Here is a 17,877-nt window from a genome sequence, read left to right on the forward strand (position 1 = left end):
GACATTGATATTGGGGCCAATATCAATTTAATTTGGACATTGATATGGACATTTAAGATAAATTCTGCTCTTTGGATGTTGATATATTTGACACTTAGACATTGACATTGAGACCAATTTTAAATCTTGCTTAGATGTCCATATTGTTCATTTGGCACTTGGCCGACATGTCATACTCTGTCTGGCCTCCACAATTTTCCGTCGACTTCTCTTCTGGCGGAACGATCACTGCCGACAATCGTACGATTGACATGCAAAAAGAGGGGTTGGAAAAAAGGGAGGAATTGGAGCTATGCTCGTCCCATGCCCTTTCTCATCCCCTCACGGAACTCGACCCTCACCTTCCCCTCGTGTCGCCGTCGATGCAGAGCCACGATGCCGCCAATAACCCCTCTTTACAACTCCATTTCTTTTTTAGTGCCAGCCAGTCTCGTGCACTACATCCTCCGCTGCCTCCAGCTTCATCCGCGTGAGTGCACTATGCTCCATCCTCAGAGGACGAATGCTTTCCCGCTGCTGCCGACTTCGAGTTCGGCTCACGCCATAGCCACGACATTGCATTGATGACCCCACCATGAGCTCCGGCGAGGAGGCATTTCACTCTGGTGGCATCCGCGTTGGCTACCTTTCCCCCATCCACCAAGAAACGGGCCACGAGGAGCGGGAGGAGCTGGGCGGCTTCGACAACCATGCATGTGCGGCGGCCTCACTGCGTCAGGTTAGCTCGAAGGGGGAAGCGGCCGGCTGGGCACTGCGGCTCGTAGGGGGAAGTGGAGGTCGTGGTCGTAGGCAAGGAGGAAGCGCTTGGGTCCATGACTCCTTCCCCTTTTACCTTAATGGGTATTAGGGAATCTCCAATGTTGACCCCCAAATAGACATCGTATCCATCTACGGAACGGTGGGGAGCACTCCTCGGACACTGATACGGGAGCCATTCATCCAAAGTTGTTTCCTAAACAGGGTCAGCCCTGTGTTTTGGAAGGCCCTAGGGCGAACTCGACAACATGGGACCCTAAGTCGTAAGACCATATATATGTGTGGACAATCAAATTTAATTGGGGTGACTCATCATAAAAGTAAATAGATAGGCCCTTCGCACAGGGAAGCAGGGATTTGTAGAGGTGCCAGAGCTCGATTTTGAAACAGAGATAGATAATATTTTGAGCGGCATACTTTCATTGTCAACATAACAACCGAGAGATCTCGATATCTTCCATGCTACACACATTATAGGCGGTTCCCAAGCAGAATGGTAAAGTTTATACTCCCCCAGCACTAACAAGCATCAATCCATGGCTTGCCCGAAACGACGGGTGCCTCCAACTAACAACAGTCCTGGGGGAGTTTTGTTTGCAATTATTTTGATTTGGTTTGAGCATGGGACTGGGCATCCCGGTGACCAACCATTTTCTCGTGAGTGAGGAGCGGAGTCCACTCCTCTTGAGAATAACCCGCCTAGCATGGAAGATACAGACAGTCCTAGTTGAGACATGAGCTATTCGAGCATACAAAACAGAATTTCATTTGAAGGTTTAGAATTTGGCACATACAAATTTACTTGGAACGGCAGGTAGATACCGCATATAGGAAGGTATGATGGACTCATATGGAATAACTTTGGGGTTTATGGAAGTGGATGCACACGCAGTATTCCCCCTTAGTACAAGTCAAGGCTAGAAAAGGACTGGGAAGCGACCAACTAGAGAGCGACAACAGTCATGAACATGCATTAAAATTAATCAACACTGAGTGCAAGGATGAGTAGGATATAATTCACCATGAACATAAATATCGTGGAGGCTATGTTGATTTTGTTTCAACTACATGCGTGAACATGTGCCAAGTCAAGCCACTCGAACCGTTCAAAGGAGGATGCCACCATATCATACCACATCACAACCATTTGAATAGCATGTTGGCACGCAAGGTAAACCATTATAAACTACTAGCTAATTAAGCATGGCATGAGCAACTATAATCTCTAATTGTCATTGCAAACATGTTTCATTCATAATAGGCTGAATCTGGAACGATGAACCAATCATATTTACAAAAACAAGAAAGGTCGAGTTCATACCAGCTTCTCTTATCTCAATCGATCCATCATATATCATCATTATTGCCTTTCACTCGCACGACCAAACGGTGTGGATAATAATAATAGTGCACGTGCATTGGACTAAGCTGGAATCTGCAAGCATTTAATTCAAGGGAGAAGACAAGGTAATATGGGCTCTTGGTTAAATCAACAATAATGCATATAAGAGCCACTTTAACATTTTCATCATGGTTCTCTCCTATCGACCCCCAAAGAAAAGAGAAGAAATAAAACTATTTACACGGGAAAGCTCCCAACAAACAAAAGAAGAACGAGAAATCTTTTTTGGGTTTTCTTTTAGTTACTACTACTACAGGCATGGAAAGTAAACGGCTACAACTATTTTTTTTATTTTCTTAAGGTTTTTCAAACACACCAGAAGAAGCTTAGAACTAGAAAATAAACTAGCATGGATAATACCATGAAAAAGTATGAGCACCGACAACTGGCATGAGTGTGTGAACAAGAATGTAATGTCTGTGAGAAATACGTACGCCCCCAAGCTTAGGCTTTTGGCCTAAGTTGGTCTATACCCACGGATGGCCTGGCGGGTATCCAAAGTTGTAACTGGGGTCGTACTGAGATGTAGCAGCTACTGCCTCAAGAGTTGCAGCTTGGAGGCGAGCTGCCTCCGTCCTGCTCTCGTACTCGTTTGCCTCCTCTCTGGTTATAACATATCTCCTTTTTGCGTGAAAGTCAAAGAAAGTAGGAGCAGGGAGAGTAATATGGACAACGTGACGTCTGTCAAAGATTAGTCGATACTTGAGAGACTGTTGATTCCTCTCAACAAACTGATGACGAACCATAGCATTAAAATCTAGATAAGCAGGAGGCAACTCCATATCATTTTCATGAATGGGGTACCTCAAGAAAATTAGCTAAACAGGCTGCATAAATTCCCCCAAACAAATCTCCGCTAATACTGTTATGATGCAACCTTCGTGCAACAATAGCTCCCAAGTTATATTGTTTATCTCTCTAATACAGCACTCTTGAGAACACTAAGATCGGGAACGCACATGTGACATGCCTCGTCCTTACCGTTAATACATCTACCTACAAAGAGAGAAAATAATGTATGGCAGGAAAATGAATGCTTCCTATGGTAGCTTGCGTGATTTCCCTAGATTCCCCCACAGTTATACTAGCAAGAAAGTCTTTATATTCAGATTTGCGAGGTTCACTAGCACTACCCCACTGCGGGAGTTTACAAATAGTATTAAAATCCTCTAAATCCATGGTATAAGATTTATCATAAATATCAAACAGGACCATGTGAGAATTGCGTGATGATGTAAATTTAAACCTTCTCACAAAAGAGTCAGTTAGGTAGTAGTATTGAGGGCACTTATCTGACACGAAGCCCTCGAGTTCAGCATTACGCACATACGCGTCAAACTCCTCCTTAATGCCCGCTTGAACCATAAAATCTTCTGACGACCATTCACAAGGCCGCACTTGAGCTTCTCTTGCTAGTTCATAGTCCGGCTCACATATTGTGAGCCTTGGTGCTTGCTTCTTTGATGAACCACCTTGGTAAATTTTCCTAAACATATTTCTTCCTCTGGAAAATTTCTGAAATTTTTAGTTACTCAAAAATAAAAGTGAACCAAACTCAACAAGATTGGTAGCAACTACTCCCACAAGTGCCTAGAGACTATATCATGCATTAGAACTACTTGGGACCATATAAATTTGACATGCAAGCTCAAGAACAGGGTCACCTAAGCAGCAAAAATTTGCAATAAATAAAGCACTAGAACAAAAACTAATTGGACCATTGGAGGAGTCACATACCGAAGAACAATCCCCAAAAGCAGTTTTGTGAGTGGGGCTTTGAGCAAGGAGATCGAAAATCGCAGCAAGATGAGCTAGAACACGGGTTTGAGCTGTGTGGTGATTTTTTCTGGAGGAAGACGAAATGTGTCGGTGCATGAATAAGTGGAGGGGGTCCACGTGGGGCCCACGAGGTAGGGGCGCACGCAGGGGGTGGTGCGCGCCCTGGACCCTCGTGGCCAGGTGGTGGCTCCCCCTGGTGTGTTCTCAGTGCCAGATATTCTTAAATATTCTACAAAAAATCATATTTCAATTTCGGGGCATTTGGAGAACTTTTATTTTCGGGGTATTTTTTATTGCATGGACAATTTAGAAAACAGACAGAAAATACTCCTTTTGATTTATTTAATCTAAATAACAGAAAGTAAAAGGAGGGTACAAAGAGTTGTGCTTTCTAACTTCATCCATCTCATGCTCATCAAAAGGAATCCACTAACAAGGTTGATCAAGTCTTGTTAACAAACTCATTCCGAATCGCATGAAACCGGAGAATTTTCAAATAGCACTAGGTTACCTCAACGGGAATATGGACATCCCCAAAAATAAGAATATCATATTTCTTCTTGACAGTAGCAAGAGGAAATTCAAAAGGCATAACACTATTCAAATCAAGTCTACAATATAAAGAGAGAGGCATAACACTAACACCGGCTCCAAGATCACATTAAGCAGTTTTAACATAGTTTCTTTTAATGGAGCAGGGTATAGTTGGTACTCCTGGATCTCCAAGTTTCTTAGGTATTCCACCCTTAAAAGTATAATTAGCAAGCATGGTGGAAATTTCAGCTTCCGGTATCTTTCATTTATTTGTAACAATATCTTTCATGTACTTAGCATAGGGATTCATTTTAAGCATATCAGTCAAACGCATACGCAAAAAGATAGGTCTAATCATTTCAGCAAAGCGCTCAAAATCCTCATCATCCTTTTCCTTGGATGGCTTAGGAGGAAAAGGCATGGGTTTCTGAACCCATGGTTCTCTTTCTTTACCGTGCTTCCTAGCAACAAAGTCTTTCTTATCATAACGTTGATTCTTTGATTGTGGGTTATCAAGATCAACATCATGTTCAATCTCTACATCATTATTATTGCTAGGTTGAGCATCAACATGAACATCATCATTAACATTATCACTAGGTTCATGTTCATCACCAGATTGTGTTTCAGCATCAGAAACAGAAATATCATTGGGATTCTCAAGTGTGTCAACAACAGGTTCACTAGAGGCATGCAAAGTCCTATCATTTTTCTTTTTCTTCCTCTTAGATGGACTAGGTGCATCAACATTAGTTCTCTAAGAATCTTGCTCAATTCTCTTAGGGTGGCCCTCAGGATACAAAGGTTCCTGAGTCATTTTGCCCCCTCTAGTCATAACTCTAACAACATTATCATTTTTCTTATTATTTAATTCATTGAGCAAATCATTTTGAGCTTTAAGCACTTGTTCAACTTGAGTGGTGACCATAGAAGCATATTTACTAATAAGGTTAAGTTCACCTTTAACTCTAGACATATAATCACTCAAGTGTTCAATCATATAAGCATTGCGTTTCAATTGTCTACCAACATAAGCATTGAAGTTTTCCATTTTAACCATAAAGTCATCAAACTCATCCAAGCATTGGCTAGTAAACTTAGTCGACGGTATTTCAACTTTATCATATCTATAGAGAGAATTTACCTTTACTACCTGTGTCGGGTTATCAAGACCACACATTTCTTCAATAGGCGGTAAATTTAGACTATGTATTTCTTCAATAGGCGGTAAATTCTTAATATCTTCAGCTTTAATACCTTTTCCTTTCATGGATTTCTTTGCCTCTTTCTATATCTTCAGGACTGAGAAATAGAATACCCCTTTTCTTCGGAGTTGGTTTTGGAGTTGGTTCAGGAAGTTTCCAATTATTTTCATTACTCAACATATTATTCAATAGCAATTCAGCTTGATCAACAGTTCTTTCCCTGAAAACACAACCAGCACAACTATCCAGGTGGTCTCTGGAAGCATCAGTTAGTCCATTATAAAAGATATCAAGTATTTCATTTTTCTTGAGAGGATGATCAGGCAAAGCATTAAGTAATTGGAGAAGCCCCCCAAGCTTGTGGGAGACTCTCTTCTTCAATTTGCAAAAAAATTATATATTTCCCTTAAGGCAGCTTGTTTCTTATGAGCGGGGAAATATTTAGCAGAGAAGTAATATATCATATCTTGGGAACTACGCACACAACCAGGATCAAGAGAATTAAACCATATTTTAGCATCACCCTTTAATGAGAACAGAAATAACTTAAGGATATAGTAGTAACGAATTTTTTCCTCATGAGTGAATAGGGTGGCTATATCATTTAATTAGTAAGATGTGCCATGACAGTTTCAGATTCATAACCAGAGAAAGGATCAGATTCAACCAAAGTAATTAACTCAGGATCGACAGAGAAATCATAATCCTTATCAGCAATACAGATAGGTGAAGTAGCAAAAACAGGGTCATATTTCATTCTAGCATTCAAAGATTTTTCTTTCAGCTTACCTAATAATTTCTTAAGATCATATCTATCATTGCAAGCAAGAAAGTCTCTAGCAGTTTCTTCATCCATAACATAACCCTCAAGTACAACAAGAAATTCATATCTAGGGGGAGAATCTTCATCATCACTTTCATCAATATTATCAGTTTCAACAATTTCATTCTCTCTAGCCCTAGCAAGTTGTTCATCAAGAAATTCACCTAGTGGCACAGTATTATCAAGCATAGAAGTAGTTTCATCATAAGTATCATGCATAGCAGAAGTGGCATCATCGATAACATGCGACATATCAGAATTAATAGCAGAAGCAGGTTTAGGTGTCGCAAGTTTACTCATAACAGAAGCTGAATCAAGTGCAGTGCTAGATGGCAGATTTTTACCTCCCCTCGTAGTTGAGGGATAGATCTTGGTTTTCTCGTCTTTCAAGTTCCTCATAGTGATCAGCAGATATAAATCCAAAGTGACTCAAAGAATAGAGCTATGCTCCCCGGCAACGGCGCCAGAAAATTGTCTTGATAACCCACAAGTATAGGCGATCACAACAGTTTTCGAGGGTAGAGTATTCAACCCAAATTTATTGATTCGACACAAGGGGAGCCAAAGGATATTCTCAAGTATTAGCAGTTGAGTTGTCAATTCAACCACACCTGGATAACTTAATATCTGCAGCAAAGTAGTATCGAAGTAACGGTAATAGTGGCAAAAGTAACAGTAGTAGTTTTGTAGTAATTGTAACAGTGGCAACAGAAAAGTAACTAAGCAAAGATTGATACGTCTCCATCGTATCTACTTTTCCAAACACTTTTGCCATTTTTTTGGACTCTAACTTGCATGATTTGAATGGAACTAACCCGGACTGACGCTGTTTTCAGCAGAATTGCCATGGTGTTATTTTTGTGCAGAAACAAAAGTTCTCGGAATGACCTGAAAATCAACGGAGATTATTTTTGGAAAATATAAAAAACACCGGCGAAAGAATCAAGGCCAGGGGGCCCACACCCTGTCCACGAGGGTGGGGGGCGCGCCTGCCCCCCTGGGCGCGCCCCCTGCCTCGTGGGCCCCCTGGTGCTCCACCGACCTCAACTCCAACTCCATATATTCGTGTTCGGGGAGAAAAAAATCAGAGAGAAGGATTCATCGCGTTTTACGATACGGAGCGCCGCCAAGCCCTATACTCTCTCGTGAGGGCTGATCTGGAGTCCGTTCGGGGCTCCGGAGAGGGGAATCCGTCGCCATCGTCATCATCAACCATCCTCCATCACCAATTTCGTGATGCTCACCGCCGTGCGTGAGTAATTCCATCGTAGGCTTGCTGGACGGTGATGGGTTGGATGAGATTTATCATGTAATCGAGTTAGTTTTGTTAGGGTTTGATCCCTAGTATCCACTATGTTCTGAGATTGATGTTGCTATGACTTTGCTATGCTTAATGCTTGTCACTAGGGCCCGAGTGCCATGAACTCAGATCTGAACCCTTTATGTTTTCATCAATATATTTGTGTTCTTGATCCGATGTTGCAAGTTATAGTCACCTACTATGTGTTATGATCCGGCAACCCCGAAGTGATCATAAGAAATTATTAGCTAAGTTGAAAGAAAAATCTCTGAATGCTAGAATGAAATATGATCCTGCTTATGCTACTTCACCTATCTTTGTTACTGATAAGGATTACGATTTCTCTATTGATACTGAGATAATTACTTTGGTTGAATCTGATCCTTTCTATGGCTATGAATCTGAAACTGTTGTGGCACATCTCACTAAATTAAATGGTATAGCCACCCTATTCACTAATGATGAGAAAATTCGCTACTATTATATCCTTAAATTACTTCCGTTCTCATTAAAGGGTGATGCTAAGACATGGTTTAACTCTCTTGATCATGGTTGTGTGCGTAGTCCCCAGGATATGATTTATTACTTCTCTGCTAAATATTTCCCTGCTCATAAGAAACAAGCTGCTTTAAGGGATATATATATAATTTTGTGCAAATTGAAGAAGAGAGTCTCCCACAAGCTTGGGGGAGGCTTCTCCAATTACTTAATGCTTTGCCTGATCATCCTCTTAAGAAAAATGAAATACTAGATGTCTTTTATAATGGACTAATCGATGCTTCCAGAGACCACCTGGATAGTTGTGCTGGTTGTGTTTTCAGGGAAAGAACAACTGATCAAGGTGAAATCCTATTGAATAATATGTTGACAAATGAAAATAATTGGACACTTCCTGAACCAACTCCTAAGTCAACTCCGAAGAAAAGGGGTGTTCTATTTCTCAGTCCTGAAGATATGCAAGAGGCAAAGAAATCTATGAAAGGAAAAGGTATAAAAGCTGAAAATGTTAAGAATTTACCTCCTATTGAAGAAATACATGGTCTTAATTTACCACATGTGGAAGAAACACATGATCTTGATAACCCGATACAGGTAGTAAAGGTAAACTCTCTCTATAGATATGATAAAGCTGAAATCCCGCCTGCCAAGTTTGCTAGCCAATGTTTAGATGAGTTTGATGATTTTATGGTTAAGCAAGAAAACTTCAACGCTTATTTTGGTAGGTAATTAAAACACAATGCTTATATGATTGAAAACTTGAGTGATTATATGTCTAGAGTTAAAGGTGAACTTAAACTCATTAGTAAACATGCTTCCATGGTTACCACTCAAGTTGAACAAGTACTTAAAGCTCAGAATGATTTGCTCAATGAATTAAATAGTAAGAATAATGATTTTGATGTTAGAGTTGCAACTAGGGGAGGTAAAGTGACTCAGGAACCTTTGTATCCTGAGGGCCATCCTAAGAGAATTGAGCAGGATTCTCAGAAAAATAATGTTGATACACCTAGTCCTTCTAAGAGGAAGAAAAAGAAAAATGATAGGACTTTGCATACTTCTAGTGAACCTGTTGTTGACACACCTGAGAATCCTAATGATATTTCTATTTCCGATGCTGAAACACAATCTGGTAATGAACATGAACCTAGTGATAATGTTAATGATGATGTTCATGTTGATGCTCAACCTAGCAATGATAATGATGTAGAGATTGAACCTGCTGTTGATCTTGATAACCCACAATCAAAGAATCAACGTTATGATAAGAGAGACTTTGTTCCTAGGAAGCACGGTAAAGAAAGAGAGCCATGGGTTCAGAAACCCATGCCTTTTCCTCCTAAACCATCCAAGGAAAAGGATGATGAGGATTTTGAGCGCTTTGCTGAAATGATTAGGCCTATCTTTTTGCGTATGCGATTAACTGATATGCTCAAAATGAATCCTTATGCTAAGTATATGAAAGATATTGTTACTAATAAAAGAAAGATACCGGAATCTGAAATTTCCACCATGCTTGCTAATTATACTTTTAAGGGTGGAATACTAAAGAAACTTGGAGATCCAGGGGTACCAACTATACCATGCTCCATTAAAAGAAACTATGTTAGAAATGCTTTATGTGATCTTGGAGCCGGTGTTAGTGTTATGCCTCTCTCTTTATATCGTAGACTTGATTTGAATAAGTTGACACCTACTGAAATATCTTTGCAAATGGCTGATAAATCAACTGCTATACCTGTCAGTATTTGTGAGGATGTGTCTGTTGTTGCAAACGTTACTATTTTAACAGACTTTGTTATTCTTGATATTCCTGAGGATGAGAGTATGTCTATTATTCTTAGAAGACCCTTTTTGAATACTGCAGGGGCTGTTATTGATTGCAACAAAGGCAATGTCACTTTTCATGTTAATGGCAATGAGCATACGGTACACTTTCCGAGGAAACAACCTCAAGTTCATAGTATAAACTCTACTGGAAAAATTCCATCGATTATTTTTGGAGGTTTTGAATTTCCTCTCCCTACTGTCAAAAGGAGATATGATATTCTTATTATTGGGGACGTGCATATCCCCGTTGAGGTAACTTAGTGCTATTCGAAAATTCTCCGGTTTCATGCAATTCGGAATGAGTTTGTTAACAAGACCTGATCAACCTTGTTAGTGGATTCCTTTTGATGAGCATGAGATGGATGAAGTTAGAAGGAGGCACAACCTTCTGTACTCTCCTTTTACTTTCTGTAATTTAGTTGAAATAAAGTAAAATCAGTATTTTCTGTGTGTTTTCTGAATTATCCGTGCAATAAAAAATACCCCGAAAATAAAAGTTCTCCAAATGCCCCGAAATTGAAATATGATTTTTTTTCTAGAATATTTAAGAATATCTGGCACTGAGAACACATCAGGGGGAGCTAGCACCTGGCCACGAGGGTCCAGGGCGCGCCCACCCCCTGGGCGCGCCCCCTTGCCTCGTGGATCCATGGTGGCTCCCCTCTACTTATTCCTGCACCCACACACTCCTTCTTCCTCCCAAAAAAAAATCACTAACCAGCTCAAGCACGAGTTCTAGCTCATCTTGCTGCCATTTTCAATCTCCTTGCTCAAAGCTCCACTCACAAAACTGCTTTGGGGGATTGTTCCTTGGTATGTCACTCCTCCAATGGTCCAATTAGTTTTTGTTCTAGTGCTTTATTTATTGCAAATTTTTGCTGCTTAGGTGACCCTGTTCTTGAGCTTGCATGTCAAATTTATTTGGTCCCAAGTAGTTCTAATGCATGATATAGTCTCTAGGCACTTGTGGGAGTAGTTCCTATCAATTTTGTTGAGCTTGGTTCACTTTTATTTGAAGTTACTAAAAATTTCAGAAATTTTTCAGAGGAAGATATATGCTTAGGAAAATGTACCAAGGTGGTTCTTCAAGGAAGCAAGGACCCAGGCCCGCAATGCGTGATCCGGACGATGATCCACCGAGGGACGCTCAAGTGCGGCCTTGTGAATGGCCGTCAGAAGATTTCATGGCCCAAGCAGGAATTAAGGAGGAATTTGAGGCATATGTGCGTAACGCTGATTTGGAGGGCTTCGTGTCAGATAAGTGCCTCCAACATTATTACCTTATTGATTCCTTTGTGAGAAGATTTAGATTTTCATCATCACGCAACTCTCACACGGTCCTGTTTGATCTTTATGATAAATCCTATACCATGGACCTTGAGGATTTTACTACCGCTTGTAAACTCCCGCAGTGGGGTAGTCCTAGTGAACCTCGCAAATCTGAGTTTAGAGATTTTCTTGCTAGTATCACAGTGACGGAATCTAGAGACATAACACAAGCTACTACAGGGAGCATTCATTTTCCTACTATACATTATTTTGCTCTCTTCATAGGTAGATGCATAAATGGTAAAGACGAAGCATGTCACATGTGTGTTCCTGATCTCAGTGTTCCCAGGAGCGCTGTATTAGGAGATAAGCGATATAACTTGGGAGCCATTGTTGCGCGTAGGTTGCATAATAATAGTTTTAATGGAGATTTCTTTGGTGGAATTTATGCAACCCGTCTAGCTAATTATTTTGAGATACCTATTCCTGATTATGATATGGAATTGCCTCCTGCTTTTCTAGATTTTAATGCCATGGTTCGCCACCAGTTTGTTGAGAGGAATGAACCGCCTCTCCAGTACCGACTAATCTTTGACAGGCGCCATGCTGTCAATATTGTTCTTCCTGCTCCTACTTTCAGGCAAAGGGGAGATATGTCATAACCAGGGAGCACTACTAGGGAAAACCCTAGCAGTAGTGCGGGTATTTTGCCTATCAGTAGCGCGGGACGTCGCGCTACTGATAAGGTGCTATAGCTAACGTGTAGCAGTAGCGCTTGTCGTCCCATGCTACTGCTATACATGGATAGCAGTAGCACGCTTTAATGAAGAGCGTTGCTGCTAATATCTGCAGCGCTTTTTACAGGGAAGCGCTACTGGTGAGGCAGCACTACTGCTAACTTTGTTCCCCTCGCTACTGCTAGTTTTATTATTATTTTTCTGCATATTTGTTTTGTATTTGAATAGGCTTTATACAATAATCTTTAGCATACATACACATACAAATGTAATCGTAGCATATACATACAACTAGTCTCATCAAATCATGTCATCATCGTAATCATCATCCAACACAAAGTGGTCTCTCGTCATCATCTCGAAAATAGAGATACAAGTCTCGATTACTTGCAACTACATTGTCATCCATCTAAACAATGATATACGCGAGAAGAGCTATCACTTTGAGTGAGAGCGGAACTATGCAGTACATGAGTTCGTATCCCTCTCTCGCATTAGCGTGCTAAACTAACTACTGCCTGTCGCTCAGAAACCGGAAACCGGTACACCTCGGCCTGACAGTCCGGCCACTTGTCGTATATATACTCCTCGCGTAGCACTTCTTCGCCATCGATGATCTATGCACCTGCATCGTCACATGAGTCGATGATATGCAACATATATAGTTGAGCAACATAAAGAGACAGACTTGACAAAAATAGAAGCAACATATCATAAGCATAAATAACAAAGTTGATCATACCCTAAATGCCCTAACTAGAGTGATCGTCGCTAGTCGAGGAGGATGGTTTAGTTACATCACAAATAAAATTTCGTCGTGCATAACTCAAAGTTTCATCATACAGAAAGTATGGACTAAACGGACTCATTGTCATATATAGACAATCACTCCAACATGTCGTGCCATCCATCCAAGTCAGGGAGATAGTCCCCGAGCCTAGTGAAAGGCTTCAGGTCGAGACGCTGAGAGGCTACCCGTGTTCGGACGTCTTCCCACGACATTTGTCCTTCTTCGTAGAACATCTCTATTTTTCCGACGAGCTCCTTCATGATGATTTGGGCAAGTTCGCGCTGGATGTGATAGAACTCAGCTCGAAGTCGATGATCCTCGATATCTCCTACGTTCTTTGCCCATTGCAGAATATGGGCATCGTCGGATTTAGGTGACATGCGAAGGTTCTGGTGATCCCGTCTGTACTCCAGCATGTGGTGTAGGACATAGAATCCATCATTAAGAGAATCACCCGGTTGCTGGATGCAGCAGAAGTCGGTCTTATGGCCGAAGGCGGGCCTGCCGTCCCTTCTCTTCTTGTCCTTGACCTCTCCACCCCATGCGCCGTAGTGAAAGATAGCACTGTCAAGAACATCCTTGATGTGGGTGTAATCCTTTTTGTTAATGTTCTTCGATGAGTCCAAGTAAAGAGCGTGGGAGTATCGGGGGTAGAGGATGATGAGGACGGCGCGCCCGCCGCTGCGCAAAATAAGTACACCTCAAATTAATTAGCCTCCACCGTGCAAATGAATGATTGAAATCGAAGGAAGGATATCCGCGCGGATGACTTACAGGGGATGATAAGGCACGATAATTGCCTCCTTGTCCTTATTGGCGAGCATGAAATTGATGATGTATTCCCTCGCGTATTCACGGTGCTTTGCGCAGACTCCCAAGAAGCCCTCGTGCATGAAGTACGGGTCAGCGACACAGATATGAGGTATCTACTCAACCCCGATGATGTAGTTCATGTGCAAGGCATAAAGGCGGAAAAACGTAAAATCCAGCTTCTTCACATGAAACATGTCGAATATGTAATCGAATCGAAGGAAGAACTTCTCCGCGGGGAATGTGTCGACGTACGACAATTGCCGTGGAACATTAACCACGTAGAGTGGGTATCCTGGATCTTTCGAGGCATTGAGGCCTTTCTCTATCCGCAGCACATCGTCATGAAGTCTCCGTAGATCGTCGAATCTGGCCCCTAGCGCAGTTGCAGGTAGGATTGGTTGACCGGGGATATGCCATTTATCCGCACCGGGGATATCCATACGGTCTTGAACCCGAGGCTACTGAGGCGGCTGGATCATAGAATCAGCTTTTTTTGGCTTTCCTCGGTCTCTTCCTAGACTATTTAACTACCGTAAGGTCGTCCATAATACGTTCAGCCTCTGGAGATGGCAATTCAGGCACCGACTCATGACGCTCAAACCCTAAGTAGGCGCCAGTATAGACATACTGTTGAGTGTCATCGTCATCCTCATCCTCATCTATGGCGACGTCACCAGCGACTAATGGAGCCTTTTCCTCACCCCTCCGCTATCACCCAGCACGACAGCCGACGCTAATTGGGTAGGTGAGGTGTTGATGTTCATACCTAACTACGTGCTCGTGGGTGTGCTCCCGGCCGCCTCCAGACGAAGAAGACTCTTTGGCCACAACAGGACCCACCCATGGCAACAATCACCAAGCCGTCGCGGGGTCTCGTCGTCATCCCCCACTAGTACCAGAGGAGGCAAATTCCCGTGGCCCGGTTTGACACTGGCCACTGATACGTCTCCGTTGTATCTACTTTTCCAAACACTTTTGCCCTTGTTTTGGACTCTAACTTGCATAATTGGAATGGAACTAACACGGACTGCCGCTGTTTTCAGCAGAATTGCCATGTGTTATTTATGTGCAGAAACAAAAGTTCTCAGAATGACCTGAAACTTCACGGAGATTATTTTTGGAAATAATAAAAAATACTGGCGAAAGAATCAAGGCCAGGGCGCCTACACCCTTTCCACAAGGGTGGGGGGCGCGCCTGCCCCCCTGGGCGTGCCCCCCTGCCTCGTGGGCCCCCTGGTGCTCCACCGACCTCAACTCAAACTCCATATATTCGTGTTCGGGGAGAAAAAAATCAGAGAGAAAGATTCATCACGTTTTACGATACGGAGCCGCCGCCAAGCCCTAAAATCTCTTGGGAGGGCTGATCTGGAGTCCGTTCGGGGCTCCGGAGAGGGGAATCCGTCGCCGTCGTCATCATCAACCATCCTCCATCACCAATTTCATGATGCTCACCGCTGCGCGTGAGTAATTCCATCGTAGGCTTGCTGGATGGTGATGGGTTGGATAAGATTTATCATGTAATCGAGTTAGTTTTATTAGGGTTTGATCCCTAGTATCCACTATGTTCTGAGATTATTGATGTTGCTATGACTTTGCTATGCTTAATGCTTGTCACTAGGGCCCGAGTACCATGATTTCAGATCTGAACCTATTATGTTTTCATGAATATATGTGAGTTCTTGATCCTATCTTGCAAGTCTATAGTCACCAGCCCCGAAGTGACAATAATCGGGATCACTCCCGGTGATGACCGTAGTTTGAGGAGTTCATGTATTCACTATGTGTTAATGCTTTGGTCCGGTACTCTATTAAAAGGAGGCCTTAATATCCCTTAGTTTCCACTATGACCCCGCTGGCACGGGAGGGTAGGACAAAAGATGTCATGCAAGTTCATTTCCATAAGCACGTATGACTATATTCGGAACACATGCCTACGTTACATTGATGAATTTGAGCTAGTTCTATGTCACCCTATGTTATGATTGTTACATGATGAACCGCATCCGGCATAATTCTCCATCATCGATCCAATGCCTACTAGCTTTTCACATATTGCTCTTTGCTTATTTACTTTACCGTTGCTACTATTACCATCACTACAATACTGCTATCGTTACCTTTGCCACTGTTACCGTTACTATCATACTACTTTGCTACTAAATACTTTGCTGCAGATATTAAGTTATCCAGGTGTGGTTGAATTGACAACTCAACTGCTAATACTTGAGAATATTCTTTGGCTCCCCTTGTGTCGAATCAATAAATTTGGGTTGAATACTCTACCCTCGAAAACTGTTGCGATCCCCTATACTTGTGGGTTATCAAGACTATTTTCTGGCGCCGTTGCTGCGGAGCATAGCTCTATTCTTTGAGTCACTTGGGATTTATTTCTGCTGGTCACTATGAAGAACTTGAAAGACGCGAAAACAAAAATTTATCCCTCAACTACGAGGGGAGGTAAGGAACTGCCATCTAGCTCTACACTTGATTCACCTTCTGTTTTGAGTAAGCTTGCGACACCTAAACCTGCTTCTGCTAGTAATTCTGATATGTCACATGTTATTGGAGGGGGAGTATAAACTTTACCATTCTGTTTGGGAACCGCCTATAATGTGTGTAGCATGGACGATATCGCCATCTCTTGGTTGTTATGTTGACAATGAAAGTATGCCGCTCAAAATATTATTTATCTCTATTTCAAAACCGAGCTCTGGCACCTCTACAAATCCCTGCTTCTCTTTGCAAAGGGCATATCTATTTACTTTTATGTTGAGTCATCACCCTCTTATTAAAAAGCATCGGCTGGAGAGCACTGCTGTCATTTGCATCCATTATAATTACTTTATATTGGGTATGACTATGACTGGATCTCTTTTACCATGAATTACAATGTTTAGTCAGTCCTTGATCTTTAAAGGTGCTCTGCATTTATGTTTTGCGGTCTCAGAAAGGGCTAGCGAGATACCATCTTGTTATATCATATTATGATTGTTTTGAGAAAGTGTTGTCATCCGAGATTTATTATTATTGCTTGCTAGTTGATTATGTCATTGATATGAGTAAACATGAGACCTAAGTGTTATTGTGAGTGTGGTTAGTTCATAATCTTTGCTGAAAACTTGAATGCTGGCTTTACATATTTACAACAACAAGAGCAAACAGAGTTTGTAAAAGTTTTTCTTTATCACTTTCAGTTTGTCAACTGAATTGCTTGAGGACAAGCAAAGGTTTAAGCTTGGGGGAGTTGATACGTCTCCGTCGTATCTACTTTTCCAAACACTTTTGCCCTTGTTTTGGACTCTAACTTGCATAATTTGAATGGAACTAACCCGGACTGACGTTGTTTTCAGCAGAATTGCCATGGTGTTATTTATGTGCAGAAACAAAAGTTCTCGGAATGACCTGAAACTTCACAGAGATTATTTTTGGAAATAATAAAAAAATACTGGCGACAGAATCAAGGCCAGGGGGCCACACCCTTTCCACGAGGGTGGGGGGCGCGCCCCTTGCCTCGTGGGCCCCTTGTTGCTCCACCGACCTCAACTCCAGCTCCATATATTCGTGTTCTGGGAGAAAAAAATCAGAGAGAAAGATTCATCGCGTTTTACGATACGGAGCTGCCGCCAAGCCCTAAACTCTCTCGGGAGGGCTGATCTGGAGTCTGTTCGGGGCTCCGGAGAGGGGAATCCGTCGCCGTCGTCATCATCAACTATCCTCCATCACCAATTTCATGATGCTCACCGCCGTGCGTGAGTAATTCGATCGTAGGCTTGCTGGACGGTGATGGGTTGGATGAGATTTATCATGTAATCGAGTTAGTTTTGTTAGGGTTTGATCCCTAGTATCCACTATGTTCTGAGATTGATGTTGCTATGACTTTGCTATGCTTAATGCTTGTCACTAGGGCCCGAGTGCCATGATTTCAGATCTGAACCTATTATGTTTTCATGAATATATGTGAGTTCTTGATCCTATCTTGCAAGTCTATAGTCACCTACTATGTGTTATGATCTGGCAACCCCGAAGTGACAATAATCGGGACCACTCCCGGTGATGATCTTAGTTTGAGGAGTTCATGTATTCACTATGTGTTAATGCTTTGGTCCGGTACTCTATTAAAAGGAGGCCTTAATATCCCTTA

This window comes from Triticum aestivum, chromosome 7D (genome assembly GCF_018294505.1).
Source record: "Triticum aestivum cultivar Chinese Spring chromosome 7D, IWGSC CS RefSeq v2.1, whole genome shotgun sequence".
NCBI classification, from domain to species: Eukaryota; Viridiplantae; Streptophyta; class Magnoliopsida; order Poales; family Poaceae; genus Triticum; species Triticum aestivum.